This window comes from Camelus bactrianus, chromosome 12 (assembly GCF_048773025.1).
Source record: "Camelus bactrianus isolate YW-2024 breed Bactrian camel chromosome 12, ASM4877302v1, whole genome shotgun sequence".
Taxonomy (NCBI): domain Eukaryota; kingdom Metazoa; phylum Chordata; class Mammalia; order Artiodactyla; family Camelidae; genus Camelus; species Camelus bactrianus.
Genome location: NC_133550.1, coordinates 26,477,089 through 26,502,126, shown reverse-complemented (window position 1 = coordinate 26,502,126; position 25,038 = coordinate 26,477,089). Strand labels below are relative to the sequence as shown.

General features: G+C 42.5%; 1 long non-coding RNA gene across 8 annotated transcripts in view; it reads left to right on the top strand.

Moving 5' to 3' along the window:
- Positions 1-25,038, top strand: part of LOC141579403 (uncharacterized) — a 273,585-nt gene that overhangs the window by 206,312 nt on the left and 42,235 nt on the right. For 2 of the 8 annotated variants that reach the window (XR_012510653.1, XR_012510651.1), the window contains one exon: positions 4,576-4,761. The exons of the other annotated variants lie outside the window; for them this stretch is intronic. This is a non-coding gene — a long non-coding RNA (uncharacterized LOC141579403). The remainder of the gene's footprint in view (positions 1-4,575; positions 4,762-25,038) is intronic. 8 annotated transcript variants of the gene reach the window in all.

Below are 25,038 nucleotides of genomic sequence, written 5' to 3'. Positions count from 1 at the left end.
ATACATAATTTTTCATGAGAAGGCCTAGCTAAAGATGTGACAATCTATTCTTTATACAACCAGAGTAACTCTTTAAACCTAAATAAGCTCATGTTACCCATGGCTTAAAACCCCTTCATGGCTGCATTTCAAAGAAAACCCAGACTCCTTTTGATGGCACACAAGGTCCCGCAGCAGCTGGCCCTGCTCTCGCTCTAACTCCACCTTCCAGACCTCCTCCTCTCCATCACAGGGACCTCTCCTCTCTGGTCCCTAAAGCACCAATCGGGACCTTCACACATGCCGTTCCCTCTGCCAGGAATGCCTTTCCTCTGCTCTTAAAAAAAAAAATGTCTTTGTGCACGTGTGTACCATTTTAATGAAAGGAATAACAGAACCCAATTTAAAACCGTCAGAAGATGCCACAGGGTCATAACCCAGACCCAGGGAGTTAGGAGGCTGGGAGGAGTAGGAATCATGCTCCAATACGTAGGTTTGTGCTTAAACCCTTGTTTCCATGTATCTCTCCCCTGCTACCCCTGGGCCTGACAAACTGGGTGAAGCCACTCAGACTTTCCATGGGAAAAAAGTCGTCTGGAATCCTGGCAGAATGAGGGAGAGACAGTTGTCTGGACAGGCGGAATGGAGGAGAGAATCTGGGGGTCTAAGAGTCTTTACACTGACTCTCAAACCATTCTGATTTCCTCCTGTACTCCCACCCCTTTTAGGCCACATGTTAGGTGCCTTCAATTCCTGACACTTTTCTGGGTGCTGTGACCTGTCTTCTTTAACAATGACATCCCCTTTGCAAGCACGTGGTATTTTGTATTCTTAGTTTTGCAAACACCTCCTTCCACTTTTTATCTTCCAAAAATGGGTTCACTCTTTGCAACTATAATGATCTCCCTCTTTGCTCATTCTCGTGGTCCTTCTGAGTTTCTTTCTGGTTGATTCTTCTAATACTCAGTTTGGGCAGGGTTTATGGAAGGGGTAAGAATGAAAGAATGTGTTATGCCTTCCATGCTCAACTGGAGTGCCTCTTCCCTTACCTCATTTTCAGCCTTTGAATCACTTAGATACAGCTTCAGAGTTAGAGGTGGACTTTCCCAACCGCACGTCCAAGTAGATCCTCTCGGGTTTGTCTTTAGAGCACCGTGTTTGCTTCTTTCCTAACATGTAATACAACTTAAAGCTCTATCCTTATTTATTGACTTAACTAATTTTATTTTTTTTAATTAAAAAAACCTTATTGTGGTATAATTTCTGTACAGTAAACTACACATATTTCAGATGTACAATTTGATTAATTATGATAGGTGTATACACCTATGAAACTACCACCATAATCCAGATATCTAACATTTCCATCACTCCCCAAGAGGTACAAATTTCGAACTCCCAATTTATTGCTTCCCACCGCCTTTACCCCGTGGTAGCCATAAGTTTGTTCTCCATGTCTATGAGTCTGTTTCTGTTTTGTAGATAAGCGTTTAGCTCATTTGTGTCCTTTTTTTTTAAGATTCCACATATAATCTATGAAGCACACGAATATTCACATTATAGGGGTCCCAGAAAGAGAAGAAAGGACTTGAGAAAATATTTGAAGAGGTAATAGCTGAAAACTTTCCTCACTTGGGAAAGGAAACAGTCACCCAAGCCCAGAAAGTGCAGCGAGTTCCACATAGGATTAACCCAAAGAGGCACATAGTGACCAAATTGACAAAAATTAAAGATAATGAGAAAATATTAAAAACAGCAAGAGTAAAGCAACAAATAACACACAAAGGAACTCCCATAAAGTTACTGACTTGCTAATTTTAAATACATATGTTTATTACTTTAATGTCTGTTGCTTCCACGAGAGCGCAAACTCAAGGAAGGCAAGACCCATGTCTGTTTTCTTTAACCAGTTTATAAAGAGCTCTCAGCACAGTACCTCCCCATAGCAGATGCTTATCGATGAATGTTGACCAACATGAGGATCAAAGCTCAGACTCTGCTGACAGCCACCCCAACTCAAGGACAGGCTAGAAGGAAAAAAGACAAAGATGTAGCATATTGCTTAAGAGGAGGAACTCTGGAGCCAAATTTTTCTGTGTTCAAATCCTAGAATGACCACTCACTTAACTGTGCAGATAAATTACATTAAAAGGAGATAATAATAGTACACTTACATCATGAGACTACTGTAAAGATTGCAGTGAGTCAGCATAGCTAGAACGCTTAGAACAACGGCCAGCACGTAGTGAGGGCTTTATTAGTGTTGACTGCTGTGCATCAGAGTACTTGGCCTGAGAGGGCCTTGGCTGGGTGAAGATTGGACTCTGAAGTTTCACTTTGAAAATGTACGTCTAAACTTCCATAGAATACAAACAAGTTGACCTCATGTGTCCAGAATGTTTAGAATCCAATTTTGAATTCTGAGTTCCACTTCTTAGGTTTTCATTGTGTTCCCACTTACGTCAAGTAATTTCTAAAGCAGCTCCCCATGCGGTAGTCCCACAGGGAAGTCTCCTCCTTGGGAACAAAGTATGGTGGGGAGGATGGGGTGATGGATTAAAAGAAGGTGGTAATTTGATAGGCTTAAAAGAAGAGAAGGCCTGGAAAAGTGTGGTGTGAGGGTGAAGAAAGGGGTTTGGGGCACCGGATAGCCTTTGTCTGAAATGCCTGCTCTGCCCTTACTTCTTGTATGACCTTGAAAAATTTGCTAGACCTCTGGGTGCCTCCGTTTCCTTGGTATTTCAAATATGAGATGATGTCCATATAAAACTTAGGCGAGTGCTTGGTAGAGAGGAAAATATTCGGGTATTTAAATTATTATCGCTATGGTCAGAATTTTTCAGGAGACCTGGGTTCTAATCCCGTCTCTGAACCTGACTGGCATTGTGTCCCCTCGGGGATTCATCTTCCTTTTCCATGTCCAAGAGGCTCATCTGTGAAACCAAGCCACTAAATTTCTTTGCAGCTTGTGAGTCGGAATCCTGCCAGTGGCTGCATGTGGGGACCCCCCACACCCACCCCTTACCCATACACGCACACACAAATTCCTGGGATCCTGGGCCTTTACCAACTTTTGCCAGGACAGCATTTCTACATTTCGGTCTGCAGCTGTACAAAATTAACCTGCATCACAGTGCGAAGAGTCTGAGGAGGCCAGCCCCCAAGATGGCCCTCCTGAGCCCCACCTTCTCCTGTTCACATCCTGTGTCGTCCGCTCTCTCCCATGGAGCTGAGTAGTGTGACCAGTCGGATGTTTCAGAAATGTCAGAGTGTCACTCTGAGACTCGGTCATGAAAGACATGGAGACTTTCCCCTTACCTCTTGGCTCCCTCACCCTGGAGGAAGCCAGCTGCCACGTCAGGGGACACTCGAGAGGCCCTGTGGAGAGGTCCATGAGGTGCAGAACTGAGGCCTCTTGTCAACGACCAGCACTAACGTGCCAGACACGAGAGTGACATGAGCCGCTGGCCTCAGTGAAACCTTCAAGGGGCTAGTCCCAGCCGCCATCGTGACTGCAACCTCCTGGCAGACCCCGAGCCAGCACCACCCAGCTAAGAGCCCCCAAGTACCTAACCCTCAGAAACTGTGTGTGATCATGCATGTCTGTTGCTGTTTCAGGCCTCTGCACTTTGGAGTAATTTCTTATGCAGCAACAGATAACCAGTGCGGGGTCCCTGGGAACAGGGTATGTACAGTTGTGCCAGCGTACAAGTGCAGATGCCCCCGCCAACCTGGGCGCGGGCTGAGACCCCATGAGCCTTCCTGAAAACGCGTTTTTTCCCCTTCCCCTTGAGGTGGTAGGCCTGTTTCCCAGAACTAAACACTTTGGATTACAGTTCCTTTTTTCTAAGTTTTGGTTTTGTTTTTTTCACACTGAGCCTGGGCCCTACTATCAATGGGTTTAATTTGATTGCTCTGAGAGGGGTTCAGAATTTGATAATTGAAAAAATTTTGTTTATTGAAGTATAGTTGATTTACAATGTTTCAGGTATTTCAGGTGGATAGCAGAGTGCTTCAGCTGTACACACACACATATATATATACATATATATAGATACATACGTATATTATTTTTCAGATTCTCTCCCATTACAGGTTACTACAAGATATTGAATATAGTTCCCTGTGCTATACAGTAGGTCCTTGTTATCTATTTTATATATGGTAGTGTGTATCTGTATCTGTTAAGCCCAAATTCCTAATTTATCCCTTCCTCCCCTTCCCCCTTTGGTAACCATAAGTTTGTTTTCTATTATGTACAAAACAGAAATAGACTCATAGACATAAGTTTTCTGTTCTTTGTGTGTTTGTTTTGCATATGGAGGCATTATTCAGAGGTTTCTTGAATACCCAGGCCCACTCCAGGGTCTGACAAATTCAAAGTCCCTCACTTACATGGTTACCTTCCAGGGCCTTGAGAGGGGCCCGTGCACCGTGTTCACACGGGCGTACGGATAATGAAATTTATGAAAGAGCAACAGTTCGCCTTCCCCTGGAGTCCGTGGCATTAGAGTGGCCATGGGCATCGCTGGCAGTCAGCTAAGGGAACGTTGAGTTTAATTTGGATTTAGTGGGGTATGTTTTTGTGGTTCACAGGCACTTCCTCGTGGAGTTAAGCAATTTCTGGCTTTCTCGGTGCTGGAATGGCTTCCAGCAATGTTCCTGGAAATATTGGGGTGTTAACACAAAGCGGCGTGACCGGAGGTCCTATCGTGATAAGAATATGCCTGACACCACGCCCTCCAGGCACCGGAAGCCTGTGAGTTGTGGAGGAGAAACAAGGTCAGAAACGTACAGACAAAAGACTGAATTATTTTTCTGTTCGCTCTATAGAGAATTATGTTACAAAGTCGTTTTCATTTGAAGAAATGAATGACCAAAAAAATACAGCCAAAAAAGAAAAATTATTAAAACAAGTACAGAAATGCGTCAAGGAGGACCACTATTTTATTTTTCTGGATTTTGCAAAGTCTGAGGTATTTGTCACCTCCTAAAAATGTGTAATGCCTGGCGATTTCGCTTTCTAAATAAGTACTCCCTTTCAAACCTGAGTTTCTATTTACAATTTCATATTCTTCTTATTTAAAGAGAGTCAGTCCCCAAAATTGAATTTTGCTTTGGGCTCCACAAAACCTGGCCCTGCTCCTTGTCCTCCCCACCAGGCTCCAGATTCTCGCAGGAAGAGCTCCTTCCTTTCTGCAGCCCTGCCTCCCGCTGTGGCTTTGATCTGAGCTGTTATCCGTTTCCAGTTGCTCATTCTCGAGATCGTTCTCACGAGGACCCTGTGGCTCCTCTTTCTCTTGGTTCAGGACCCTTCGTTTTCTGAGTACATTCTCATACCTCCACTGGCAACTGTTGAGTTCTCTTTCCTCGAAGCCCAGTTTCCTTTGGAAGCCCTGGGGTACTTTTGCTTTGCCGGGAGCCCGTGGCAGCCTCAACACCCTGCGCCCTCCCGGCCAGGACTGCTCTTGCGGGTCTCCGCTGTTATTTCCACCGTCAGCTCCATGAGGGCTGGAAACACATCAGCATGACTCACGCTTGCTGAGGGCAAGTGCAGGGACAGTAAAAGTTCGTGGAAGAAATACATAAGCCCATAAATTACATTGTGTATCAACTGGCATAAATATGAATCTTCATTTATATGATCAGCCTTCACTTACTGTTCAAAATCTTTTAGCCCCAACTGGGCAAATCGCCCTAACATCCATTCACTCTGGGGGAAAGAATATGTCTTCACTGTGGGAACATCCTCTTTGCTTTCCCATTGTTGAGCCTGTATCCCCACGTCTTCTTCTCCTTCCCCTTTTCTACCCTTTTCCCCCTCGCCGATCTCTCCCACCTACCACGTGCGTGCGCGCGCGCGCGCGCGCACACGCACACACACACACACACACACACACTGGAGGAATTGATTGTAAATTACCTGAGGCTTGTGGTTAGAGTTATTTTATGTAACACTTAAATTTGTTGCCCAAGTTACTGTTAAATCTGGAGAGGGTGAGAACAGAGGAAATCCTGTGGTCAGGGATCAGCAGTGCCCTTGTGAAGGTAGGCGAGGTCCTGTTCCAGCTGGCAGTTTGCTGAAGATGAGAGACACGGATCTTAAAACGGGCCTCTGGAGAGAACATGCAGGTCTAGGGATAAATCTCTGTTAGCTTCTCATGGTTAACAGGAAGGATGCCTTATTCTCCCAGCAGTAATGCATTTCCTTCACTGAGATAAGTGACCTCTATATTTCCTTGCAAACTAGATTATAACTCTCTAAAATGAAACACCTCGCCTGTGATATTTTTACAGAATGGAATGGACAGCTGTTGCATTTGCCTGTCCAGTATCCGTTACCTGTTCTTCTGATAACAGTCCACTGGGTTTACGATGGTGGGGGCTCCCTCCATGCCTGGATCCAGGCATAAGAATGTATCAGACATTCTTAACCCTAGAAATTGAAACGTGAATAAAGGGTTAAAAAGTGAAAATTGCATCAATTCTTCTATCTCAGCCTCAGTGGCCTGATGGAAGTGTCCATCGATTGCCTCAGATCTGCGAAGCTGTTCCTGTACTAAAACTTAGTTCTTTTGTTTTCACTAAGGAGCTACTCCTTAACCTTTCAATTCTTTTCTTTCTTGTTATCTTTTAAATGTTTCTGCATGGGTTTCTGTAGCTTGCAATCAGGGAACCTAGCAGATGCAGATAAATAAGGTGGATCTGAGATGTCTAGAAGACCAAAATCTGGAGTCAGACCCAGTTATAATGCTACAGCAGAAAAAAAAACACATTCCTCTGACCCCACATTTCCTTTCCATTTTCACTTTGCTGTGAAGCCACAAATTCCCATCCCCACACCACCACCTCGGCAGCGCTCAGTGCCACGGGGCCCTTTCCAGCTTCTTCCTAGCAACCCCTAGTCTCCGAGAAGGCATGGGCCTCAGCCATCATTTATTTGGCCGATACTTTCTGAGCACCTACCATACGTCAGACACCGTTCCAGGTTCTTCGGCTGCATCAGCAAAGTCTCTGTTGCGATGAGGCTTTCATTCTAGTGGTAGGAAACAGACAACTGTCAGGTGCACAAATAAATTAACAATCTAATTGAGCAGAGTGGAATAAATTAACAATCTAATTGAGCAGAGTGGTAAGTTCTATGAAGGGTGACATGATAAAGACTGGGTGGTCTGGGAGGACTTCCCCAAAGAGCAGACATTTGAGCTGAGATGGGGAACATTTGTGGGAACCAGAACTAATGTTATAAAAGAAGCAATTCCTTAGTGAGCACAGTATTTTTTTTTATCCCTCAAATATTTATTGAATATCCAGATAATCTATTCTGTGCCAGATAATACAGGAAAAGTAAAGGCATTTAGAAAATTAAATTTCAAATAAGGCTTTGTCTTATTCTACGCCTTTTGGAGAACTCAGTAGTGTAATTTCTGATTCTGGAGAGAAGTAATATTCCCTTTCTATTTTCAGTTGTCACAGTGGTAGATTGGAATGCTCGTCTCAGTTTTCCGCTCTCACCTTAGAAAACATTCTGCTTCCATACCGCTTGCCATGTAACTCTGCAGTGCCTCTTGGTAAAGCTGGTGGGACATTTATCTCTGACGTGGGCTTTGCCTTGTCACTCACTTTGGCCAGTGGAAAGTGATCAGATGTGTTTTGAGCAGAGACTTGCATTGCGCCTGCGTGGCCGGGCTTGTCCTGGGCTTTTGCCATCTGCCGTGAAATGAGCAAGTCCCAGTCAGCCATCGGTCCCAGAATGAGAGACAAGGGGAGAAACCCTGAAACCAACCCAAAGCCTGAAACTGAGCCGCCTGCCAATCCACAGACCCATGAGCAAAAAGTTAATATTTGTTGCTCTTATGATAAACCACTGAGATTTGGGGGGTGTTTGTTCCCCAGAATTAGCACATTAAAAATCTGACCAATATCGTCACAAATAAATACGATGAATATAATAATCATGCCTCTCCTTGATGGAATTTCAAATGGAAAAAAAAAATTCCACCTTCCATTAAAATTGGAATTAGAAGGCATTTCCTAGTTTTTCTTAAAGCACTGATAAACCGAAATTGAGGCACACTTCCTAAGGGAAATATGATTTAAGGTATGATTCTAACAGAGGTAAAATGATTTTGTAGTAAAAGAACAGAAAAGTGAGTCCTAGCCGACTGTGTCCCCTAGCCATGGGATGTCTAGTCACCCCTGGATGGTCCTGCATCCAGAAAATGAGGGCATCCCAGTAGGCGGTTGCTAAGGTATCTTTGTGCTCTAACATCAGATTAACCATTCTTATGTAGAAGCAGAAGAAAAGTTATTACGTTGCAATGAAGTACTCTACTGATGGACAGAAACAATTAAGAACTTTTTAAAGGATAAAAAAAATTCTATGCAACTGATTTATTCTGCTTATTATAAATAGAATTTAAAAAGGAAATGGAAAGAAAAAGGACAGCCCAAACTGAACCACATCAAAAGGATACAACTCCTGTAGGCAATACAGGTTATTCTGCAGAAAGGCTTGTGAACATTTTTCTTTGATACAAAAACGAGTGGAAAGCAGAGTATCCCTTTTGTTTATAAGACTAACCTTTAAAAAAACAAAACCAAAAACCAAGTGACTAGAAAGTAAGCATGTTTTTCTTGTCTAACTTTGACAGAGCAAATGCTTGGGTCAAGAGTCCAGGATGCTATGATATCCCGTTCAGTGTTCCTAGAACTGCTTTTGCAGAACTGATGTACTGGCTTTGCCGAGTCTCTCTCCAGGTTATTGTCCAACATCCTGGGGGCAAAGGCAGAGCTGCCGAAATGGTTATCTGCCGAAAGGCAAAGTTTATGGGAGACATTCCTTTTAAGTTGTCTTTTTTTCCTTCAACTGTTCTTTAAGAAAGATTATCTGTCTCAGTAAAATGTCTTGTCTTTTCCTGATCACTTTTTGCAGTCTGCTACAACAATCTGCTTTGTTCTATCAGGAGCCCTGTCATGTCTCGAGGCAGAGAGAACCATCAACGGTATCTCACTTCAACAAATTAGCCACAGTGTTTACACTGCAAGTCCTGGGGGCTGAGCTTTCTTGCATCTCAATAAATTCCCAGGATTCTAATGTTATTCCAAGTGAGAGGGTTTGGATCCAATGCAGTTTACTTCTTTTGCTTAGCATACATTATTCTTTGGGATTCTACTAAATGTGTTAAACTGAAATCTTGGAAATATGCACATACATGTGCACACACACACTCACTCACTCATCCATGGATGCAAATAAAGAAGGCAGTACGGTGCAGGGGAAAGAAACTGATCTGAAAGACAGGAAGTCTAGAGATTTGCATTTTCGTTCTAGCTCAGGTAAGCCAATCATTAATTGTGCGACTTTGGACAAGTCACTTCTCCCCAGTATTCTCTTTTCTCTGCTGTAAAGTGAAGACTGAGGGACTGGGCTAGATTATTCCTAATAGCTCTTCTAGCTCTCATATTCTATAACTTTATACTTCTAACTGGTAGCTTGGTTGGGATGACCTTTCTTAAGGCAAGGCTGTATGAAACAAGCATGAGTCTATCCAGCGATCAGCTTTCATCTCAAGCAGGAGGAGTCCTCATGACGGGGACAGACTGAAAAGACAGCCCCGAGAGACCCACAGACCCTTGCCTCGATCCCCAGACATTACCAACACAGCTAGAAAACATGCATGACGAGGCTGGTTCTGCTGAAGCCACCTCTAAATTTTATTGTACTGGTCCTCATGCAGAACCCAGAGGTCTCAGCCCTGGAAGGGCTCATGCTATAGGGCCAAGGCTACGGGAACAACGTAGAAAAACATCACAGTCAGGGGCGACCTAGATAACTTCCTGAGGTTCCTTTTAGGCCCAGGAGTCAATGTGTAGGAAGAATGAGCTTATTAATCAAAAAATGCTGACCTGCTCAATGTCTAATCCCTGTCACTTGTGTAGCCCACATCCCAGCCTGACATGGCTTCCCTCTCTGAAGCTGCATGGCTATATTTGCACACCAGTTTTTAGTTGATCTGTGTATTTTCTGGGTGACATGTCTCTTCCATGTGACAGTTCAAAATTACCCAGAGAAACACTAAAACCTCCCTATAGAGCAACCCAGCAACCCAGACCACACAAACCCTCTCTCTCCTCCGCTCACCCCTTCTCCCGGCTCCAGTCTTCTGTTAAATTCCCAGCCATCTCTCAAGGCCAAGCTCAAATCCTTCCTCCTCCGAGAAGCCTTTCTTGATCCCCTCCCCATCAGACTTAATCCCTCCGTCCCTTTTACTCCCCAAGCACTTTGTACCTTTATTGTTTTAGCGCTTACTTACCTGAGTCTGTCTTATATTAAACTTGTTTTGTGCATTATGTCTTTCCCGTGTCACTTTGAGCTGCTAGAGGGCAGAAATAAGTTTTATTTTTCTTTCTATTACCTCTGCAGCATCCAGTAAAATGCTTGGAATGCAGTAGGCACTTAAAATTGTCCCATGAAGTGTGAAAGTAGAAAATGAGTGAAGCGGGAAGCATGTCTTACCCATTCTTTTATTTTCGATAGCAAAATGCTTTTTACGTAGTGAATTCTTAAAAGTTACTGGGTCACTTAGACATGCATTAAACAATGCAAAAATGCTAAGGTTGAAAACCAGTTAGCCCCATAATTTGTTCGTTTCGCATATTAAAAGAAATTCAGTCTATTTAATCAATGTCCAGAATGAAATTTGCCAGTAATATTCATTTAGAAGTAAAAGCTCCTTTCATTCACCCAATGAATTTATTTATAACGAGTCTCTACACACTTTAATTTGGAAGGAATGCATACGTTTAATGAAACACTCAGAGTATTTAATTAATCATTTACAACAAGCCGTAAAAGACATGAAAAACCATCTTTCCATTTAAATGACTGTTTCCTAGTATAACAGACTTTTCCACTCCTACTCAAGGCAAACTACAGTAATTTCTGCTACAGTATTTCACATTCGTCAATTTTGCCATCTCCTCATTCTTTTTGTCCTTTTTTTTTTTTTTTTTTTGCGCTCAATTAAACTAAATCAAAGGCTGTTAAAGTAACCTCGGGCTATCTCAGCCTCTCTCTGCTCCTTGCTCTACTTCATCTAATGTCATAATATCCTTAACGTACACTTCTTAAAATCCCCAAAAGTATTCTCTGAAGTTTGAGCTTTATAGACTTGTTAAAAAAAAATGCAGTATCTTGCCTAATTGCCATTTCCCACACCTCTTTTCCACGCAGGGCTCTGCGAAGTTCACTAAAATCCAACCCTTTTTGGATAACTTGTGTTCCTTGGGCCAAGTTAAGCAAGAAATGTACTCACTGTCTATGACAATTATGTTTTGTTCCTTCCCCGTGATAATGCTATTATAAGATGGTGACGTTAGTTTGATATAATCAAATGCTTCATCTGCTGGTATAGAACAGTTCCTTTGGAGGGCGGTTCCATTTTGTCTTAAACAAAAGACAGAGAAACATACGTCAAATTTTTGACAATGACCATTCATTCAACAAACAGTTGTTCGCTGTTTACTGAGCATCTGTTATGAGATGGGTGCTGTTCTAAAAGGGTTTCTCATCTTGTCAGGGAGAGAGATTCTCATTAAACTTTTCAATACAGGGCAGACAATGCTGTAATAAAAGTACATGCTAGAGTTACCCATGGGACAAAAGTTAAAATAATCTACAGAATGTGAGCAAGAACTGTACAAGGTTTTATGGAGAATCGACACAACAGTAAATCAGACCCTAAAAAGTGTGGAGTATAGAGGAGAGGGTATAGCTCAGTAGTAGTGTGTGTGTTTAGCATGCATGAGGTCCTTGGTTCAATCCCCAGCACCTCTGTTAAAGAAATTAATTAATTAATTAATTAATTAGTTAGTTAGTTTTTAAAAACCTAATTACCTCCCCCCAAAAAACACTAAAAAAAAAGCAATTTATGGTATACGTTGGTATCATTTCTTTAAAAAAAGTGTAGAGTACAATTTAAAAGTTAGAGTGTGTGCTTACATGTTACTGCTGTGGCAGAGAACCTGTTAGTATCAGAAGAAAGATAAAGTCACGCTGTAGGGAGGTTGCTTTCAGACTGAGACATGAGAGGTGTCTTCAGGGAGGAGGTGGCATTTGAGATTAGCCTTGAAAGGGGAGGAGAATACAGATGCATAAGGATGGGAAAGAGAGAAGCTGGGAGAATGAGTCTTGCTGAGACTAGGACAGCGCCTGACAGAGTTCTGCCCTTCCCTTTTCTGAGTAGACACCAGGATACTACAATGTTGCCTTTCGCTTTTAAAAGTGTTGCTGTGCTACCAAATAGGCATGACCTAACCAGTCCTCCGTCTCTCTCTTTGACCTTCTCATCTGCTGCTAATTGTGACCAGACTTTCCCTGGTCCTCCTCGGCAGCTAGGGAATAAATGCGGGATGGCATCACCTGAGTGACTTGCCCATTTTCTCCCGTAAGCTTACACCTCACACTGTTCGTCACCATTAAACAGCAAATGCACCAGGCAGGAACGCTGTTTTACAGAAGAATCTCTATGGTCTTGGCCTTCACTCGGTAAACAAGCAAAGACAATCGCAGCACCATAGTGCAGAGCGTGGGCGTCAGCTGCTGTGCCTGTGATGGTGGCCACTCGCCACGTGAGGCTACTTAGATGTAACCTAGGTTTTTTCAAAAAATTAAAAGTTCAGTTTCTCAGCCACCCAAGCCACATTTCGAGTGTTCAACAGCCACATGGGGCCAGTGGCTCTCCTGCAGGGCGATGCAAATATAGATCACTTCTGGCATCACAGGAAGTTCTATCGCACAGTATTGCTCTGGAGCCTTATGACTTGGTGACCTGGTGCAAATGTACTCTGTGCCTCAGTTTCCTCATCTGTAAGTGAAATAATAAATAGTGCCTATTTCACAGGATTCCCATGAGGAGTAAATGAATTAACATTTGTAAAGAGCTTGCATGGCACAAGTGTATGTTAAACAAATAAAAACACAATTTACATATCGGAAACATGGCGGCCACGTCTGAGTAACACCCAGCTGAATCAGCGTTGGTGGGTGAGGAATCAGTTCCTATTGTTTCCCACCAGCTGAGGTTCTCTTCCCACCTCTTCCCTTGGCCTCTACTCATGTTTGTTTTGTTCAGCTGGGAAGACCACCAAGCAGGAGCTCTTTTCTCTTGCACAGTGAGTGCTTCACAAATATTTATACTAGAAATAATAATGATGTATATGGAAAAGAATCGTTCCATCATCTTGGAATTGTAGCCACTGCCAAAAAGTAGATGACTTCAAGCCCCTCGGCTGTGCTCCACAGCAGATTAGGAGAGGAAGTGAAAAACTCAACTTGTTTGGGGATTTATGATGAGAAATAGTTCTGTTAACCAAAGTCTCTTGGATCCAGCCCAGACTGGTAATCCCACTTGGATATATATTTGGGTGTTTTATCATAAATACAAAAAAATGTCTCTTTGCCTGAGACACTCAAAGTGTGTGTTGTTGAATGAAATTCTTCCTCACTTCCCACTTCACAGGGATGATGGACAGATTGTGAAGAGAGAAACTGATGTCATTAGGGTATGTACCCAAACTTCAGACATCGATCTCTCCTGTCCTGGGAAAATTTTATATCTCTGCAGAATATAATATGTGTGAATGACCGGCACAGTCCTCATCATCAAATGACAATTTGCCTTCTCTTGGGCCATCCCTGCACCAGCTTTGCCCTCTGCCCACCTCTTACAATCTGAATTCTCTTCATCCTCTAGGTCCCTATAAAATACCCTTCCCTCTAGGAGGCCTTCTCTGATCACCCCAGCTGGGCATGCTCTTGTCCTCTTCTGAAATCTTTGTGTCATTAATAGAGTATTGCCATATATAATGTCTATGTACCTACATGTTTGTTTTCCCTGTTGATCTAAGGTCTTTGCATCCTCTGCATCTAGCGCCGTATTTTCAACATAGCAACTGTTGCTCAATGTCTCAGACTGCTAGCTAGCGGCCTTCTCCAATATCCTTTCCCCTCTTTTTATGTACAAAAAAAAAAGCCCTGATGTTTAGGCAGTCTTCTCTATTTTTAAAAAAATTCAATATAAATTAAATAGTTAAAATTTTGCCACACTCCCCGACGGGTAGGTGTGGCCATTTGTCTAAGTGCCTGAACAATGAGATTGAAGCAGAAGTATAATATAAAACTTCCAGCAAGTCTCCATGAAAGGGAGGAAGCATGCCTTATTCTCCACTTTTCTCATTCTCTGCTTCTTAGAAGGCAGATGTGATGGCTGGAGCTCTGGCAGCCATCCTCAGGTCATGGGACAGTGGTTAGGTGCTGAAGTGAGAGCCTCAGCAAACCTATAAGCCTTGGTTTACAAAGTGTTTATGGTGTCACCATTCCATCCCAATACTACCAACTTCTATGCTTATTTTACATAAGAGAGAACTACTCGTTCATCTTTCCTAAGATTTTGTTGTTTTTTTCTGTCATGTATAATCCTGAAACATGCATTCAATGAAAATTTTTATTCATTTCTATGTGATTATTATGTAATTATACCCACTGTCTACTACATAATTTATTTAGGTTTTATTAATTAATAGACTTGAGTTTTTTAGAACAATTTTGGTTCACAACAAAACTGAGCAGAAAGTACAGAGTTCCCCCACTGGACGCCCAGCCTCCCTGACCATTAACATCCCACACTCTGCTTTGCTACAATCATTGAAGCAACACTGACACATCATTATCCACCAAAGTTCATAGTTTATTATGGATTACTCTTTGGTTGTACACTGGTTACAGTCTATGGGTTTTTTGACAAACGTATAATGACATGCATTCATCCTTATAGTATCATACAAGATAGTCTCACTACCTGAAAAATCCCCTGTGCTCCACCGATTAATCTCTCCTCCCCTCCTCCCAAGCCCCTGGCAACCACTGATTTTTTTTCTCCTTCCATAATGCCTTTTCCAGAATGTCATACAATTGGAATCACACAGTATGCAGCCTTTTCAGACTAGCTTCTTTCACTTGATATTATGCCCTTAAGACTCCTCCATGTCTTCTTACGGCTTGATAGCTCGTTTCTTTTTAGCATTGAATAATATCCCATTGTATGGCTAATACCACAGTTTATCTATCCATTCACCTACTGGGGGACGTCTTGGTTTGTTCCAAGTTTTGAGCATTATGAATAAAGCTGCTATAAATATCCATGAGCAGGTTTTGTGTGCATATAAGTTTTCATCTCCTTTGGGTAAATACCAGGGAGCACAATTGCTGGATGGTATAAGAATATGTTTAAATTTATTAGAAACCATCAAACTGTCTTACAGAGCGGTTGTACCATTCTGTATTTCCATCGAAGGAAATGAGAGTTTCTGCTATCTCGTTTTAATTTGCAAGTCCCTACTGACAATGGATGTTGAGCATATTTTTATAATTATTTTAAATAAACATTCCTTCCTACAACATTGTGAGGAAAGGTTACGTTGTTACCATCTCTACTTAGCAGAGGAGACAGACCCAGAAAACTTCTTGGTTTGCCTGTGTAATCTTTGTAGGTAAGGAACGATACATCACAGGGAGACCTCTCAGCCATGCAGCTCATGGAGGCTTTGTTGTTAACGTCTGAGGGTTGCTCCCTCTGTTTGATGGGAGCCAAGAAGCTTTCTCAGCACTTTGCCTGTGTGGCCATGTCTGTGTGATACAGAAGAAAGGTGATGTTTAGTAAATCAACACCTGAAAAGAAAGAGCAGTAATTGACCAGGACACACTTGGCCGTCAGGAGCATGTCGGGTTGGGCAGCACTGTGCTTGCTTATTTTCCGACCAACCCTTCTTTCTTTCATATCTGAGAGACAAAAGCAAAAAAGCCTTCAGACAAAATAAAACAATCAACAAAACCAAAAACGCATAACACAAATCATACCAAGTCCCTCACACACGAAGCACCAAAGTAACCAGGAGACCCACAGCATTGCAAACACCACTTTCCTGGCGGGCTTTGCCTGCCTCTTACACATTTCAGGTGTGAATGCTAAATTTTTGAAATCCATAGAAACTGAATTTCCTCTGCGTTACTTTCGGTACGGAAATTTGAATGCCTTGGCAACCAATCAGCTCTGTTTGTACTTTGAGCTCAGGATGGTATTACTATTAATCAAAAATCCAATAGATGTAAAAAAAAAAAAAAGTGTAAGCCTTCAAATTAACGCAGTTACAAGATATGGCACACATCACAATTCCCTGCTCTATACAATGAAAATCAAACTCTTCAAGGGTAGAAATAAGGACAGGAACTTCTGAAACAAATCAATTTTTAAAATAGATATGTTCCCTAGAGCAGAATTTCTCCCAGGCCATTGGGTTGTACCATTTTCAGTAACAGTGGTTTCCATTTTTAGTTTAGGATATACGGAGTAGAAGACATGCCAGTGTGGCAAATTAGTTTCTAGGTCTAGAGGATGTAAAATCTGGGCAGTGATGGTGGCGGGGAAGGGGGAGAGCTGGATCCCTTTGGAGATGAACTAAATCTCTGCTTATTCAATACAGCGTGTCCCAACATTCCATACATACATTTTTGGCACCGCTCTGAGTCAATCAGCCAGCTTTCTTTTTATTGCTTTACCATACTGAAGAAGTAAACAACATCAGAATCGACAAAAACAAAATAAAAAAGTAAAAGAGGTTCCCTGAAGTCAAAGTAAGAAACAAAGAATAGGTTAGATTGTGGAAAGTGATGAAGAAAGGAAAAGAAACATTGTGGGAAATATGGAGTTAAATTCTCCTTTTCTTTTCCATAGTGAATTGTAACATCTATAATTCCTGCTTCCTCAGTAATAATCAGAGTGTTTGTGTCCTTCGGCTCTGGCAAGATTAGCCAATGAGTTCTCAGATCACAGTCAAGCAAGTCCTAGATTTCTACTTTTTCCAGGAGGAATGTGCCACACTACATCTATGAATACCAGAGACATGAGATGGCCAGAGGCCACCGGCCATGTGTGCTTTCAGGGCTCTGCGCTCTGTTGGAACACGTGGCAGCCTTTCCACTGGATGTATTTAATTAGAAGGCTTTGGGTTGTAATGGAATATTCATCTGAAAGTGGCTTCAACAAGAAAGAGTTTCCGAAAGGTAAGCTAAGCTCATCTTAAGTAGCTGGGACTCTTGAGCAGGGATGAACCCACCCTTGAAGTACTGGCTATTTTAACATACTCCTTTCATCTTAAGCAGAAAAGTGAAATGTGTTTTTGAGCTGCAGTATTCAGAGCTTGGTCATGATTAAAGGTCCTGGAGGAAGAGATGGCAGATTTTGTTGGACTAAGTAGGTTTTCACCCACCATCTCTCAATGGGAAATTTTGTGAAACTATTCAACTCCAGTGGTTCAATGAAAAACATTTGGGCCCCAGGGAATCAATGTTACATAGTTCCAAAAGCAAGAGGTACCTGGCCCTGGGATTGAAACAGTGGCTTCATGATATAATCACAACATCAAGATGTTCCTTTTATCTCCTCAGTCCCACCGAAGTATCTTTGCTCCTCAGGCTTGTCATCTCAGGATTGCAAAACAGTGGCTGCAATTTGAAAGCATCGTATTCTTTCACAATGGCATCAAAGAGAAGAAGAAGAGGTAGCAGGGAAAAACACCCAAGAAACAAAAAAAATCCTCTCCTCCCATCTCTCTCTCCTTTTATCAAAAAGGAAGAGGTTTCCTAGAATCCTTCAAGCCAGAAATGGCCAGAACTGAGTCACGTGGCCAACCCTAGGGACAAGATAGAGCTGGAAACTGGATGCCTCTCTGAAATTTCAAGTTTTTATCACTGCGAAGTAGGCTCTGCTAAGGAAGGCGGCACAGGAGAGTGAACTTGTGTAGACAGGAGTGTCTACCGCTGCCATCAGTTCAGAAAGATAGCCAGCTATCCAGAGGCAAAAATCCCTCCTGACACAAATGATGTTTAGAGTTCTTGCTGGCATGCAGGACTGTCACACAACCAAATAATTTAGACTTGGGGGATAAAGCTAACAAAGGTCCTACAGTGAAAATCTACCATCCCTGATTTGATTGAGCCTTAATCTAGTTTTAATAGGGAAACCTATACACTGAGGGAGCCACTGGTTATAAGCTGAAAGACTAGCCGTTTGTACCATGGAGTTGGTTTTGCTCTTCCTCCGTTTCTTAATTCTGCTAGTCGCAGGTGGGATTCACTCTATAAAACATAGCTTTCATTGATTCCCTGGGGCCCAGATGTTTTTCATTGAACCACTGGAGTTGAATAGTTTCACAAAATTTCCCATTGAGAGATGGTGGGTGAAAACCTACTTAGCCCAACAAAATCTGCCATCTCTTCCTCCAGGACCTTTAATCATGACCAAGCTCTGAATACTGCAGCTCAAAAACACATTTCACTTTTCTGCTTAAGATGAAAGGAGTATGTTAAAATAGCCAGTACTTCAAGGGTGGGTTCTTCCCTGCTCAAGAGTCCCAGCTACTTAAGATGAGCTTAGCTTACTGTTCAGAAACTCTCCCATTCTTTTTAGTTGCTTGAACAAAGTGTTGGTTGGGTATTTGTAATCCTTCCCATGCTCGGAATGCAAATATTCTTAGCTCTCATGAAATGATCTTCTCTTAAGAAAAGAACAGAGAGATCACCCACAAAACAAAATACTTAGTCTGGGTCCAACTTGAGAATTGAAAATATTTGTGTTATCTTGGTTTTCAATAGGAGTTGCCTGGTGGGATCAAATCGCTGTTTGTCAGGGCTAACATCCCCACCTCCTGTTTAGCCAGAATCAGATGTACTAGAGAAAAGGAAAAGGAAAATAAAGAGGGAGAGTCAAGCTTATTGCACCTGGCCCGTTGTGTAACACCCCACACTGGACTGCGAGGTGGGAATTCCTTCTTGCCCCTCCTTCCCCATGTGATCAATTTACATCCTGGAACTCGAGACTTCATTTCCTTGTATCTTTTTTGTTCTAGCTCACATAGCTTTAAATGCTAGTCACGCTCGTAAAATTATCTAATCCTTTCTCAAATCATACTCTCCTCTGCCTCGGCAGCTCCCTGTGCTAGTAAATGCCACAGGCTGACTAAGCCGGTGGGGTCGAAGAGAAGCTGGTTGACTGGCATCAATCTCTCCTGTTTATTTGTGTTTTCTGTCATCCAGTTGCAATGGATGTGCCTTGTTCTTATTTGAAACAAGTTAAAAAAATGCATTAAAAAATCTTCTGGGAGTTTCCTTTGATCTTGGTTAAATGGGCTTATTTGAGAATTCTGTTGTCCCTGATACTAGCTAAGAAATATGCTCTGAAAATGAACAAACTAAAGTGGAGGCAGGTGCGATGGAGAATTGAGGATGTTGCCTACAACAGCCTTTCTCGGGGGATGTCTGAGCACAGTCTGCTCCTGGTGACTGCTTCACTGTAAGAACTCCACAGTCAGATGGAAGGGACACTTGGCATACCACCTCCCTGCAAGCTTCCAAACCATAAGTTAAAGGCTCTGAGAGCCTGGCAGCAAATAGGAGACTCCTGGTCACATTTATTTAACCCAATGTTTCCCAGACTCATTTGTCCTTGGAACTCTATTTCTTCAGACACATTTTAATTTCTTGTAGAACCAATGTTTGAGAAATGCTGCCTAAACAATTTAGGCAAAACATCTTCTTTTGTATAAGCAACTGAATCATCAGTCACTGCTCTGAACTCCAGGAGTATTTATGCCTGGAGGCAAAGAGCCATATGCAATAGAGGAAAGAGCACAATATTTGGAGTCAGAGAATCTTGGTTTTAACTTAGGTCAAAGGATGAAATTCAGCTTCTTAAATCATGACACGGAGATAGACGTATTACTGCTTGTCAAGATTTCTAAGAAGAATGAGTAAAGCAATGAAGGAAAGGGTCTTGCGGAAGAGTAAAGCATTAGGCAAATGTTTTATTTTTAATTATATTCTACTATTTGTTTGACACTTAGAATTTATTATCTTGAATTATTTACTATGTATGTAATTTTCTGCTATAAATTGGGATAGAGTTATTGCAGGAACAAATAGTCCTCCAATCTCAATGCCCTTATAAAATAAAAGTCTCATCCTTCTCACTGACACTGTTGATTTCAGATGTTCCTCTTCAGGTGGTTCTCTGGGCTCGTTCACCTCTAAGCAGAAACTCGGGACCCCAGGTCCCTTCCGTCTTGTGGCTCTGCCATGTTGTGGCTGCCAGGTCACCCTGGCGCTACCCGGCCAGCAGACAGCAGGGCAAGTAGGATCTCACGAAGAAAGCCACAAACTTACGTAGAGCCGGGAAGTGTCATGAACCGCTTCTCCTCCCACTCTGCCGGGCAAAACTAGTCATGTCGCCCCCTCCTCGTTGCAGGGGGCCTCAGAAATGTGGTATTTCTGTGCTTTGGGAGGAAAAGAAATATCTGCATAAATATATAACGCTGTCTAAGACACCAGGCCCGATTCACAACCAGTCTATAAGCCCTTCTGTCCCTAACCCTTGAGCCCCAGCTCCCAATAAGAGTTCGTGCTAATAATGAAGCAATTTAAATAAGTTTATTTTTCTCCCTGAATTATTTACAATGACCTCAATCAGTTGACAGTTGGGACAAAGAGCTTCCAAAGCACTATGCACCACCAGAGAAAACACAGGGAGGATAGTCTCGGGGAAACCCAGCCTGATGAGGGAGAGAGAGCCCATATAAATACATCCAAACACCAACTACAGACTCTGCCAAATACTCAGAACCAACTGCAGCTATGCAGGGGAAACATTCACCTGTAGAGAGTGAGAAAGGCAGTAACGACAGGGGACGAGCGGGATGTCTGAATTAATTAGAGCCAGGAGGAGACCACTGGAGAAGGCTAAAGTTTACACAGCATTTTTCAATAGCATATAATTTTCCTAGCTTAAAAGATACAAAATTTAGAAAATGCAGAAAAGTACAAAATATTTTAAAAAATCACCCATAATCCCAATACCCAGCCATGCTCCATACATGGCTATCTCCATGGAGATGACTATAATTTACCTTTTTGTATAGGTTTTTCCCATCTTTTTTTCTAAGCATACATTCCCCGCCTCCCCAGATATCATACTCTCCAGGTTTTGTGGTTTTAAAACTCACCAGTGTAGTCTGAATGGACCGCACTGGTCATATTCAGAACATGACTTTCAACTGTCTGCATATTCAACTATGATCAGGAATAAATTGTTTTAAATTTTCCCCTCATAAAAGATGGTGGGTTGAACGTCTCTTTGTAGCCATCTTTGTACACGTCTCTGGTGATTTTGCCCCCAGAAGAATTGTAATAAGTAGGGACTAACATTCATTGAATTTTATGATGTGTTTATCCAAGAATTAAGTTCCTTAGAGGCAGTATCTCATTGACTCCTCAGAACAACTGTCATGCCAGTACTAGAAGGTGAGGAAATAGTGAACGAGGGAGGTAGAATCACCTGCCCAGCGTGGCATGGCTAGTGCGCGGCAGAACTGAATGCAAGCCTGGGCTGGCTGACTTCAGGAGCCCAAGTTCCATCCACTGTGAGCATACCCTGCCCCAGGAGTCCACTTCAATTCTCACCAGCAGATTAACCCCCACAGAAAGCTGACAGAGTAATGGATGTGGCTTGAGAAGAGGCATGTATAATCAGCATGAATGGTTTATGCTTAAAGAAGAGAGAGAGGGTAAAGTTTTATGAGGGATAATCACTTTGCCAGGTTGAAGTAAAAAAATATGAGCTAGTGTGTCCAGGGGGGTGAATTCATTTCAAAGGAGGGTCTCCAAGCCAAAGTTCAGTTGTGTTGAAAAATTATATCAAGAGACAATGAGAGTGCCTGTCCGGTCATACAAAGAGGGGTGAATGTCAAAACAATACTTGATAAAGATGTACTTGGTTTCATTCGCTGATTTAGGAAAACTGGCTTTCAGCTTGCAGAATGAGATAAGATCCAAGATTCAGAATTCCTTTCGGAGACCTTCCGTCATAATCTTCTCCCAGTCTAACATGTTCTCTGTGGGAATGCAACTCTCTTCACGGTAGCTGTAGAGTTTTAAGGGAGCCCGAAAGGCATGACCTTGGAGGCCTTTTCCATTTCCAGCCTTTCTGCATGGCCACTTCTCTGAGCTCATTCCAAATCTTAGATGGAATCAGGGCAGGAGCCATTGCCGACAAGAGACAAGAATGTTCACCAGAGGCATTTTTCAGGGCAGAGAACAGCAGGACGCGTATGCGCTCTCTCTGACCTCCCACCACCTGGATTCGAACATGGGCCCCACCACTTCGTGGCCACTAGGACGCTGGGCTATTTACTTATCCTCTCTGTGTCTGTTTTTTCAATGGTAAAATGGGGTGTTAATAATACCTACTGTAGAGGCTCACTGTGAAGATTAAATGAGTAAAAACAAATCATAAACATTAGCTATCATTAGCTGCACAAGGTAAAAGGCGTAGCTTGGTGATGCTGGCACTCAGGCTGGCTCTTGGAACGCTGCAGGTCCTCGGATCGACGTGCCTGCACTCAAACCAGGAGGCCAGTTCTTCCTAAGTCAGATCATTCTTGCCCCCGAGGAAGGAACATCTGTTTGCGGACTATCTTATACATCCGTGTGGACAACCACAGACAGACTACCCCTATCACTTTTGTTTTCCCTTCTGCACTTCCTGGGCAGTCACACAGAGGCCCGGGGCCAGCACTGCTACCTTGTGAGCAACACAGGGAACTCTCAGACCACATCCACCCCCCCCCCCCCCCCCCCCCGTGTGCCTTTCTTCCTGGCTTTGCTGCTGTTCACCGCTTAGGTCCTCTCTACGCACACAATTGAAACCTCTCCACTCGTTTCCTGCTTTCCCGTTTCTTGTCCTGCTACCTTTGCGGTTGTGGAAGTTGAATGGAGGCCAGGGAGGGACGTCTCTCTTCCTGTTTCCTCCTTTAGTCATGAGCGATCAGATGGAGTCAGACAACTAGAGTCATCTGTCTTCAGACTTTTGGAAGTACCCCGAAGCCTTCTACAGAAATTATTCGAAAATCTCCCTCTACTATCTCAAAAATCCATCACTGGAACTAATCTTCCTAGATGTTAGCATTTCAAACATGTATAAATCAATCAATTACTGTTGTGCCCAATTAATTAAGAATATTAAGCGTAAAAATGGTCATTCAAAAAATTCACAGTAGTCTGCTGCAGCATGGGTTAAAAAGCACTTGAAGGGCAGTCTGGGAACGAACTCCTGTGGGTGACATTGTTTCTATGGGAAAATGCACTCTGAATTCCAGACAACCCATTTACCCACTAACTTTTGGGATATGACCCTTGAGTACGTTGGAGACTGACTAAAAATACCAAATATTTTTATGTATTTTTTATCAATGCATTAAAAACACATTCTTTGGCTTTATCTTAATAGATTGAAGCAGATTCTAGACTCTTCCATATGAGTTGCTTTCCTGACCTCTGAAGCACAATTAAAAGAGGGCTTGTGGATTTTCTGCAAAGAAAAGGTCTGGCTATTTTAATTAGTTTAATGTATGTAAGATCAATTATTTTGAGACAGTAGACAAACAAAATCATTCATACCGCTGGCAGATTTGCACAAATGATTTCACAAGGGTAAATCACCTTCAGGTTACAAAGGACAGATGCACGCAGTCCATGTGGGAATGTTTGGAAACTATTTCTAGACTCCCTTTTTTCAAAGGCACATGCTATGTGTGGAATTAACTGGACTCTGTTTCTTTAATTGTTTCTTAACCCCATATAGGAACGATGGTTCCTACTCAAAGAGTGATGTGACATTTATATGCTATCAAATTTCCTGTCCTTTTCACCATTTTCTGAAGGATACAATATTTTTCCTTTGCCACTGGAAGTTAGGTCCCCTGTGAGGATTTACGCCAGAGAATGAATTGAGGAAATGTGTGTATGGTGGACAGTCTGTTTGAAACTCATTTTAACTGAAACAAAAACTGCTTTGAGTGGCTTTGAGCAAGTCACTCACCGCAGAGCCTCATTATCTTGACCTGCACAGGGAGGGGTTTGCATCCATGACCAGAAGTTCCTCCCCAGCCCTGTGTTCTGTTTCTGTGGTGGGTGATCACGTAAGGATGGGGAGCCTGCGTCCTTCCAAAAGCTTGTCCCTCCACTCACATCACTTCTGTGGGGAGCAGAGAGGAACTGCCTATGTCACAATCACTTATCTTCGGTTTATATTAACTTTAAAATGTATTTTAACAAATAGCAAGTTAGGTGTCTGTGAAAAACAATCTATGTTCTCCAAGTTTGTCTTCTCTCTTTCCTTCTTTTTCTGTCTTTCTCCCTCCCTCTCCTTCCTTTTTTCCTTCCTTCCTCCCTCCCTCCCTCCCTCCCTCTCCCTTTTTCTTTCTTTCTTTCTTTTCTTTCTTTCCCTTTGCCTTTAAGAGGCGGAGACACGGCTTTGGCTGGGGAACACAGCTCGGCAGGTCAGGCTCTCACAAAGGGAAATCCCCCGTGTGCTGGAACCTTGCAACTCCAGAAATGGGCCATTTATGAAAGCTGAAGTACCGCTGGGGTGAGCCAAGAAGCCACTTACGATTCCAGCCAGTTGTCCCCAGTCCAGACCATTCAGAGGGAAGGGCTCTGCTCATCTCCTGCCTCCAGCTGTCCCAGTCCAGGCGGTGCAGCGTTTGCTCCGGGAAGCCACCGCGTGAGAAGAGATGACTACTCGAGAGGGCGTAGTTTCTCTTTTGTGTTGGCAAAGCAACCCTTTCCTTAACTTTAAATATTCTTTCCCTGGATTTTTTTCTCCCCTCTCCTTTTTTTTTAAAATCAAAGTTTAGTTGACTTACAGTGTTGTGTTAGTTTCTGGTGTACAGCCTAGTGATTCAGTTATATATATTCTTTTTCATTGTAGGTTATTACAAGATATTGAATATAGTTCCCTGTGCTATACAGTAGGTCCTTGTTGTTTATCTATGATATACAGTAGTTTGTATCTGCTAATTCCAAATTCCTAATGTATCCCTCCCCTCTCCTTTCCCCTTCGGTAAACATAAAGTCTATTTGAAGACGGTTTTCATACATTTAGTTTCATG